Source organism: Perissodus microlepis, chromosome 11 (assembly GCF_051167445.1).
Source record: "Perissodus microlepis isolate ML-2025 ecotype Zambia chromosome 11, ASM5116744v1, whole genome shotgun sequence".
Taxonomy (NCBI): Eukaryota; Metazoa; Chordata; class Actinopteri; order Cichliformes; family Cichlidae; genus Perissodus; species Perissodus microlepis.
Window position 1 is genome coordinate 37,537,539 of NC_140471.1, and position 9,979 is coordinate 37,547,517.

Below are 9,979 nucleotides of genomic sequence, written 5' to 3' on the forward strand. Positions count from 1 at the left end.
ATACTCCAAATAGATTTAGAGTTACAAAGCGTTGTTTGAGGGCAGGTCAAGGCAGTTTTTGCTTTGCTCTACTCAGTTATGGTGCATTAGAAGTCAAATATCTTTAATAATTCATATTTTAATGATAAATTGTCAACACTGGAAGATTCCCCCATCTCTTCTGAACAAAACAGTGTAAGAATGACCGTTCTAGCCCCTACGGTTAGGAAATTATGGTCATTTGTTTGAGGGGAGTCATCATTATGAGAAATAGACTGCAAAAATCCTGTGTCTCTCTGTGCTGCCTGCACCTGTTTTGGCGGGAAAAAGTGCACAGGCTCTCTGATTGGTGGATTCAAATTCAGCAGCTCCCAGCCTGCTTGACTGGGCTACAAACTTACTTCTCTCACCCTTTTTTCAGCTGTCCATTTTGCTTTTCCAATTTTGTAATTTTGTAAGTTATTACTATTGTGCTAAATCATACTATTTCTGCTATTTTATAAGATTTGTGCCAAATATGGTATTTCTGATTAATTATAATTTTTCTACCAAATCATAGTACAGTATTTTTGCTTTTTATAGGATTTTTATAGGATATTTATATTGCTTAATATAGTATTTCTGCTTTTTATAGGATTTGTGCTTAATATAGTATTTCTGCTAAATTATAGTATTTCTGCTTTTTATAGTATTTGTGCTAAAACATAGTATTTCTACTAAATGTAGTATTTATGCTTAATCATACTATTTCTGCTTTTTATATGATTTGTGCCTAATATAGTATTTCTGCTTTTTATAGGATTTGTGCTTAATATAGTATTTCTGCTAAATTATAGTATTTCTGCTTTTTACAGTATTTGTGCTAAAACATAGTATTTCTACTAAATGTAGTATTTATGCTTAATCATACTATTTCTATATATTTCTGCCAGGTCCCCAGACAGCCAATCCTCTGTGAGGACTGAGACATTCAAATTTTCAAATCAGGGCCTGCCAATCATATATGTGGGCTGAGGCATTCAAATTTGCATATTGGGGCCTTCATGGCTTCTAAGCCAGCCAATCATATCTGAGGGCTGAGGAATTCAAATCCACAAATCAGGGCCTGCACGGCTTCCCAGCCAGCCAATCATATATGTGGGCTGAGGCATTCAAATTTGCATATTGGGGAATTCGTGGCTTCTAAGCCAACAAGTCATCCATGTCATATATCTCTAAAAATTCATATTTTAATGATAAATTGTCAACACTTGAAGATTCCCCCATCTCTTCTGAAGAAAACGGTGTAAGAATGACCGTTCTAGCCCCTGCGGTTAGGAAATTATGGTCATTTGTTTGAGGGGAGTCGTCACTATGAGAAATAGACTGCAAAAATCCTGTGTCTCTCTGTGCTGCGTGCACCTGTTTTGGCGGGAAAAAGCACAGCCTCTCTGATTGGTGGATTCAAATTCAGCAGCTCCCAGGCTGCTTGACTGAAAACTTGCTTCTCTCTCCCTGTGTGTGTGTGTGTGTGTGTGTGTGTGTGTGTGTGTGTGTGTGAGAGAGAGAGAGAGAGAGAGAGAGAGAGAGAGAGAGAGACCCTCTTTAGGGCAGCATCTCATTGTTGGAAAAAAATATAATATATTCAGACTGGTTGACTGGCATAGACCCTCCTTGTGTCTCTCTCGCTGTGCATTTGTGTATACATATTTGATTTTGTGTGTATCTGTTGGCTGTTCCTTCTTGTTTTTTAAATTTATTTTTATTTCTTTATTTTTTTTTCACAGGTGAACAACAATTAGTTTTGAGGGAACTTAACCATGTTCCGTTTTTTTTTCAGCTTGTCATCTTACTTTTCCAGTATTTTCACTTAAGTTATTACTATTCTGCTCAATCATAGTATTTGTTCTAAATCATTGTTATTATGCTATATTGTAGTATTTCTGCTAAATCATACTATATTATATTTTTCTTTCTAAATATAGCATTTCTGCTATATAATTGTATTTCTGCTATGTTATAATATTTGTGCTAAAACATAGTATGTACAACGAGCAATGAAAATCGTGGTCAAAGTACACCAAAGTCCGCTGATTCAGCCAGTAGAAGAATTATGCTTCTAGTCCACCTAGTTTTTGAGTTACACAACGTTTTGTAACTCCAAAAAACAGCGTTTTTCGCCTCTCACCGCGATCTAATTCTGACTCCTCATCACCCTGTTTTTCAAGGTGCCTGCTCTCTTTCCCAGTGGTGCAGTTGGTAAGGACACTGGTCTGTAAGCCAGAGGTCGTGGGTTCGATTCCACCTTCGTCAACATGTTTTTTTCCCTACAAATTAATACACTATCACAGACCAGTAATTCATATTGATCATTCATTACAATTCTGCAAACTTTTAGGATTTTACCAGCTTTTCTAATATCGACCTCACATTCTTGTTAACACTCCATGGCACAAATACTCTTCCCTTTAGGCTCTGTGTATGTGTGTGTGTATCAATATTTCTCCCATTTTAAAGTATTACTCCTCCATAATTGTATTTCTGTTAAATCAAAGTACTTTTACTACATCTTAGTACTTCTGCTCAATCATAGTATTACTGCTAAATCATAGTATTTCTGCTACTTTTTGGTACTTGTGCTAAATACAGTATTTCTGCTAAATCATACTATTTCTGCTATTTTATAGGGTTTTTTCCAAATCATGGTTTTTGTGCCAAATCGTAACATTTGTGTTATGTTATAGTATTACTACTAAGTGGAGGAATTTCTGTCATGTTACAGTATATGTGCTGATTACAGTATTTCTGCTAAATCATAGTATTTCTACTATATTATATTTTTCTTTCTAAATATAGCATTTCTGCTATATAATTGTATTTCTGCTATGTTATAATATTTGTGCTAAACCAGAGTATTTGTGCTGAAACATAGTATTTCTGCCAAATGATAGTATTTCTGTCAAATTATACTATTTGTGCTAAAACATAGTATTAATTTAAAATGACAATATTCATAGTTCATCACAGTGTCTCTGGTAAATCACAGTATTTCTGCTATGTTGTACTCTTTTTCTAAATCATCGTGTTTCCGTAATGTTTAAGTATTTTTGGCTAAATATATTCTTTCTGTTATCTTATACTATTTCTCCTAAATTCTTGTATTTTTGAGAAGTTATCATGTTTCTGGTAAGTTACAATATTTCTGCTAAGTTCTGCTATGCTATTGTATTTCTGCCAAGTATTATGTTTCCTCTAAGATATTGCAGTTCTGCTAAGTTATTCCATTTTAGCAAAGTTCCTTTGCTTCTGCAAAGTTTTTACAATTTCTGCAACTTCTCAGCTTTTTCAGCTAGTTTTTGCAAACAGCTTCAGCTTTGAAGCTGAAGCTTCATGAACACCAACACCAGCTCCTTGGTGTTGGTGTTCAGAAGAAGACTGTTCTTATTACTGCAGTCAGTTAAATAAATCTATCATAATAAAGTACATTTTAACATAATGACCTTGTGTTTATTTATGTCTTTTAACCATTATTTCAAATTCAAAGAATCCTGTTTGAAACATTTATTAAAATATATAGAATAAAATTTCTCCTAGTTTCTTTTTGTTGCAAAAAAATCTAGTATAATAATATTTAAATTTACATATATTTTTCACGTTTTCAATGCCAATTTTGTGTAATGCCGGAGATTCCCACTACCCGTGAATGCCTCTTTTTTTACGTCTCCGGCTGACGCCTGAATCTCCGCCCACTCTCTGCTCCTTCCCTGCCGGTAAGCGCTGCTTCTCTGTCTCTCTTCTCTGAAATGAAATGTCTATAAGCTGTTTGAGTGATTTACCCAGTTGTTGTTAGTGACTTATAAAGGCAGTCGAAGTATAAGTCATGTTAAAGTAACACAATGACTACTTTTTTAGTGAAACGTTGTAATTTTAGTATTTAAAAGGAGTGTTTGGTATGCTAGCCCTAACAACCTAAGCGCTAACGCCTAGCCTAGCTGCTATAGGCCCAGTGTGAAATTAATATGGTTCATTTGATTGTTTAATACAGTTATTGTGTTGTATTTGGTTCATTCGGTGTGTTAGTGTTTCTGAGTCTCTTAGGAAAGTGAAGTTAGTTCTCCTCTTCACAAATCAGTCAGTTAAAACGGCCTCATTCTTTAGTTTGTAAGGTAATTTTAGAACCACTGATTAGCTGCTGAAGCAGCAGGGTCGGCAACTTCAAAGGAGCCATTTTACCGCCATTAGCTGTGTCCCAAAACGTCGGCTGCATCCTTCGGAGGACCCGGCCTTCGCGGTCTACGTGGGCCGGGTCCTTCAAAGAGCGAGAAGGCTGGAAGCGCGAGGCTGTGAAATGGGACGGTCTAGCCTTAAGATTTGCATCACCGCTGTCTCGCTGGAGTTTAATAAACTCGGCCGTCTGCTCCTTGCTATTTAAAATATAACAGGACACTGGCGTGAATTCTCCACCGTTTAACGTCTATTGAGCTGTGTGAAAATCCCAGAGGAACCCACCCGATGGATTAATAAAGCTTTATTTAATCTAATAATCTAATAACTTTGATCTCAGCCAAACCGATTTACTCCAGAACAAATAAAACACAGAAAAAAGGCAAACAATTATATTTTTAAGTTAGCCGAGTGACTTGTATATCATGTTTAACCTGAGTAGTGAAAGAGCGGGGGTCTGAAACCCCCCTCGCTTGCTATCAAGCCGGTGGGTGACAGACGTCTCTGAAAATGTCAGCACACTTTTGCAAATATGCGATGTCTTGATAAACCAAGCAGATATTTGTAATTTACACCGCTACTTTCTCGCCTTAAAATATGTTAAAAGTTTATTTTGTGGCCCAGAAAAATTAATAAGAGTAATTTTAAAACTTAGTAGCGGCCGCCATTGTTGGCAGCTGAAATTTGGCTGGGCCGCGCTTTGAATTCTGGGATATGGTGGGCCACGAAGGACACACCCGACCCATCCTTCAAATTAGGGGAAATGAAGGACGCATTTGTCGGCCGCATTTGAAAGAGTCGACGAATTGGGACAGCCTTCGTCGACTGGCTGTGACGTAATCGGCCTTCAAATGCGGCCTCCGGAGGATGCAGCCGACATTTTGGGACACAGCTTCTGACTGAAAGCCAGGAGAAAAGAGTCACGTGCCTGTAGCGGTGTGTTTTTGTGCTGTGGGTTAATTAACAGAAGGGAGAGAGAGAGTGAGGATAAAACACATAATATAAGAATAATAACAGGAAGTTTTTTTAATTAGTTAATTTTAGTTTTTTAGTTAAATTTTAAGAACTGTTTAACAAGCACTTGTTTGTGCAGGTTGTTTTTTTAAAATAAAACCTACACCTGCAGCTCTGTTTAACTTCTCACTTTGTGAAAAATTAACGAAATATAAAAAAGTCCACCTTCAAATAAATAAAATGCAGCAGTGCACCATTAATATTATAATTATGATATGTAGATATTTAAAACAACAGCATATTAAATGATACTGTGTGCAGGTGATAATATTTTTAGGAAGCAGAATTTGAATGCAGACCAACTCAAATGTTGAAGCCTACAAAAATATCATCCAAGCTTTCATTTATGATTGTTCATGCTTTGAAATTGTGATGTCAGAATTTGATAAAGTGTGCAGTGCTAGGTGTAGCAAATCATTGCTTATTAAATCTAATGTTTTATCTAATGACACCAAACTAATAGAGCTATCACATAACTGAGAAACGTGTGTGGCTTATTACAAATGGATGAAACCACATTTTACCTTAATGAAGACAGTAATCTTTAATAAGGTGTAGAAAAAAAGAGGTGAGTTGTTTGTTGCTGTGGTAAACAAAGAAGTGTACTGAATCTTTTGGACTACACGGAGTGATGCAGTATTGACTCTGATGCTGATCTGAGTTGTCTCATTCTGTATTTTTGTGCTTTGTCTTTTGTTACACAGAATGAAAGAGATCTTTGGTTTTGCCTTTGCTGGTAAGTAAACAGTGATTGTAACTGAAGCAGTATGAACCTGGCATTGCGTAGCACATTTGGCAACTTACATGCAGTAGTTTGACTTTTTGTGATATGTTTCCATTTACTGATGGGCAAAAACACAAAGTCAGGATTTATTACGTGTAGCAGCAAAGCCCCCACACAGGACCTCTGACTGTCCCTGAAAATGTCCCTGAAGTTTAATAGCCCATTTATGTATGATTTAAATTTCTTATGGCTTATCAAATCCAAACATAGCTAAATGTCAGTTGTTCATTTTCTCCTTATGTTTGTGGATTTAAGTAGCAGACAAAACAATGAAAGTGTTTTAGGGGAGTCAGTATAAGTGGTTGCTCAAACACTTAAGAGCTGCACAGTGATTGATTCATATTGTCTCTCAAATTCTGCTGATGTATTACATTAAAGTCAGAACACTGTAGAAGTATTTTGTACAGTTAAGCAATAATGAAAAACTAAGAGAACCAGAGGTGTGAGAGGACATTGTTAGGTACATTACAGCCAGTGTGTCTAATTGGTTTATTACTTATTTGGTGAATATAATGTGTTTTAAAATTTAAATAGAAAAGTTGCCAAAAAGGTACACTGCAAAATACATAAATATTCCTAGCAACGGGTATAATGAGAGGACTTTTTAGTGTAAAAATTTAAGACATTTAATTTTAATTACAAAACATGGTGCACCTCTGCTATTGTAACATGTCAATATTTAAAGGTATTTTCAGATTTACATATTCATATCAGACATGATGAGGTTTTCTGTTGCTTCTGATTTATATAATTACTTTGTATCTAACATTTTTAAAAGTTTTGGTTTTCACACTTTACTAGTACTGACTTGTTGTAGAAAATGTTGGAGCCACAAAGCTTCTGTTTAGGAAATATTTGGTATATCCTGCACTTGTGCCAACAAATATTGGTGGCTATTCTTTGTATTTCTGTAGTAATGAATGCTTTTATTACACTTGCTATAGCCATGTGAGACGCTGCAGTTCATTTATCTCCTCTTTAGACTACAGTAAGCTCATAAAGCCTTAAATAAATTGAGAATTTTACTAGTTAATTTATGTCACAGTAAGTTGGATTGTGTGTGAAGAGGCTCAACAGTCTGAATCATCAAACAGTGATCTGATGAATTGTTTCCTTTCTCTAGACTGCTGATCTGATCGTCTCAGTCTGGTAAGTAAAGGTTTGTCTGAGGTGCAGTGCTGGGAAATGTTTCTCATTATAGGAGATTCAGTTTAGTGCAGTGAGTCAGCACAGCTCTTGGCAATCATCAGATCCTAGAAAAGTCTATGTAAACATTTCCAGACTTACAGATCTCTCTTATCATCGTACTACATTTTTAGTTAGGCCCTAATATCGGCCATGCTAAGTTTATTGTAGATTTAACGGAGTGTGTATTAAACATGCCCCAAATTTGACTGAAAAATCTAGAAACTGCTGTATAGGAGTCATCTGTCTCCAAATTTTTCATTTTGCCAAAAGTCATACTGAGTAAATTATTTTTTACTTTTATGTTAACGGCTCCCCAGACATTATGATATACTGTTGTACCAGGTAAGTACACACAGAAACAGGAATTTGAGACCTTTGGGCATTTAGGATCATGTGAGTTGAGTGCATGTCAAGTGTTTAAAGCAGGTGGTCTGAAACTGTCTGCTCTGACTTCATTGTGTGGGTTTAGCTTGACCATATAATGTTTATAGTAAGTTACTGTAGCACCACATCTTGGTTTACAGACTCAGTTTGTTTTTATTGTGTTAATAGAATGCAAAAATGTCCTTAGAAATGTCCCACCACCATATGATAAACATTTTCATTCAGTTGAATCTAATAATGTACTGTACAACTCTTCAGTGTGTAATGATATATATGTTCTGTATTTTTCGGACTGTAAGGCGCACTAAATTCTAAGGCACATTAAGCCAAACAAAACAGATAAGTCAAACTTTATTCAACTCATTTACAATAACTCTCAAAATTGTTCAGTTGTAAGACATAAAATACAGAACAATACACTCACTTTTCAGGATTTGTGGATTGATGAATGTGGATTGATCAGTTTGAAATCTGCTTCATAAGCATGGCTCTCAACAGGTGCCAGGCCCTTATACACACACACCATATTATGTTGAAGCACAGTACGAATTACTCTACGAGGGTGCTGACTATGGTAGCCATGCTCCGACAATACATCAAATGGTGCTGCTTTGTAGCTTACCAAAGTCATACTAAAACATTTGACAGATTTGACAGATTGTCGTGTACCACATAGAATTGGTTTGAAATCAGTAAGCACAACCATACATAAGGTGCACTGTCTATTTTTGAGAAAATTAAAGGCTTTTAAATGTGCCTTATAGTCTGAAAAATACGGTAAAGGCAGGTTTATTGGAAGTGTGTCTAATTCCACTTTCTTTCTGTCTTACAGGTGACCTGCTGCAGAAAACCCTCTCCCTCTATCATTAACAAGCAATTCAGTCTGTCCTATCACTCTCCCTCTCCCTGCTCCATCTTTTTTGACAAGCCATTCTATCTTCTATCCATTCTCCGCCATGTGCTCTATCTAATTTGACAAACTTGAACCTGAGTTGAAACGCAATCCTGTGACTTGAAATCCAGTTTTACCAGAATCTAAGTTTTTTGAATTGAAGTTACCACAACTTCGTCAATCTGTATTCAGAATTCTGAGAGATCTCCGCTCTCACTGCTCCATCTTTCCTGTCGTTAAACTCTCTCACATCCAGTCATTTTGCTGGAAATCACAAGTAGAAAGTTAAAATTACAGTAGTAGAATTTCAGTACAGTAGAACTCACAGTAGAAACTACTTACACAGCCCTACATTTGTCATTTTAATTTTGCATTACACTTTGGAATAAACATTGATTGGCTGTTTGGCTTACAGGTGCAATTGCTTTGATAAATTATATAAAATATACACCTCTTAAAGGTTTATTTGTAATAACACAATCTGGTTATTTTGTAATACATACATTCAGACTGCTGTATTTACATAAATATTAAATTAGATTCAAATACATTTTTCAAGTCTGTTTCATTGACTATAACATTTGACTACAGTAAGTTTATACTAATATTATTTAAGGACAAACCCATTTCTGTTACTCAGTGTAAGTATTGAGTTACAATTGTCATTGAGAAGCTGCCCTGAGGACCCAGACTTCCTGTTTCCTGACTGCTGCAGAACATCCAGCTGAAGAATCCTCATCGCCTGTCATCTGATCACCGCACCACCACAGCTCCTTATATTTGCTTTAAATTTTAGATATCTAAAAGATTTACACAAAGTCTACTTTAAAGCTAAGAGTTTTATTATAGCCTGTTGATTGTTGAGATTTATTGTGCATATTACTTCACAGAAGTATAGACCTATTCATTAACCAGTCTGGTTAAAAAAAAAAAAGAGAATATACAGTTTTTGAAAAAGCTACAATAAAACTGTTTTTAAAGATCTTTCAATAACTTTTATATTGAGTTTGTATTTAAGTCAGCCTTTTACATCAATTACACAGTTATAAGAACACTTTACCATTTGTATAGTTTTACATTTATCCATTTAATAGAAACTTGAGGAGTTTTTCAGTGTTTACAGGTTGAGTTTTGTTTACATTTGTGTATAAATACATATAAGGTCCAGTTTGTACTTGCACAAAATGCCAAGGAAAGGTCAAAGGTCACAGTCCCAGAAGCTTAGATGGCAAAAGCAGAAGGAACAGGTAAATGTTTCTCAGACCGGTGAGCAGGTAAAGGTGTCTGTTACAAGTATTCCCAGTCCAGAAGTGCAGCTCAGCGTTCAGACAGCCGCAGTGTCTTATGCAGATGTGGTAAAGAGAGGTGTTTGCTCATCATCTGTGCCAAATGCTAAAGTACAGCAGGTAATCCAGACTGAACCCCAGGTAACTGTGCAAACGCAGCATGATGGAGAAGCTCCAGGACCGTCTCATGTACAGGTTGCAAACAGTGAAAGTCGCCCACGAGTGAGTAGCGTCTGTGCATCCCGAAGC

At 36.0% G+C, this 9,979-nt stretch overlaps 1 long non-coding RNA gene across 1 annotated transcript; it reads left to right on the top strand.

Moving 5' to 3' along the window:
- The first annotated feature begins 5,893 nt into the window (after positions 1-5,893).
- LOC146378526 (uncharacterized) lies at positions 5,894-8,934 on the top strand. The gene is made up of 3 exons (XR_014801664.1): positions 5,894-5,932; positions 7,104-7,129; positions 8,385-8,934. It is a non-coding gene; the product is annotated as an uncharacterized LOC146378526 (long non-coding RNA).
- Positions 8,935-9,979: the final 1,045 nt, after the last annotated feature.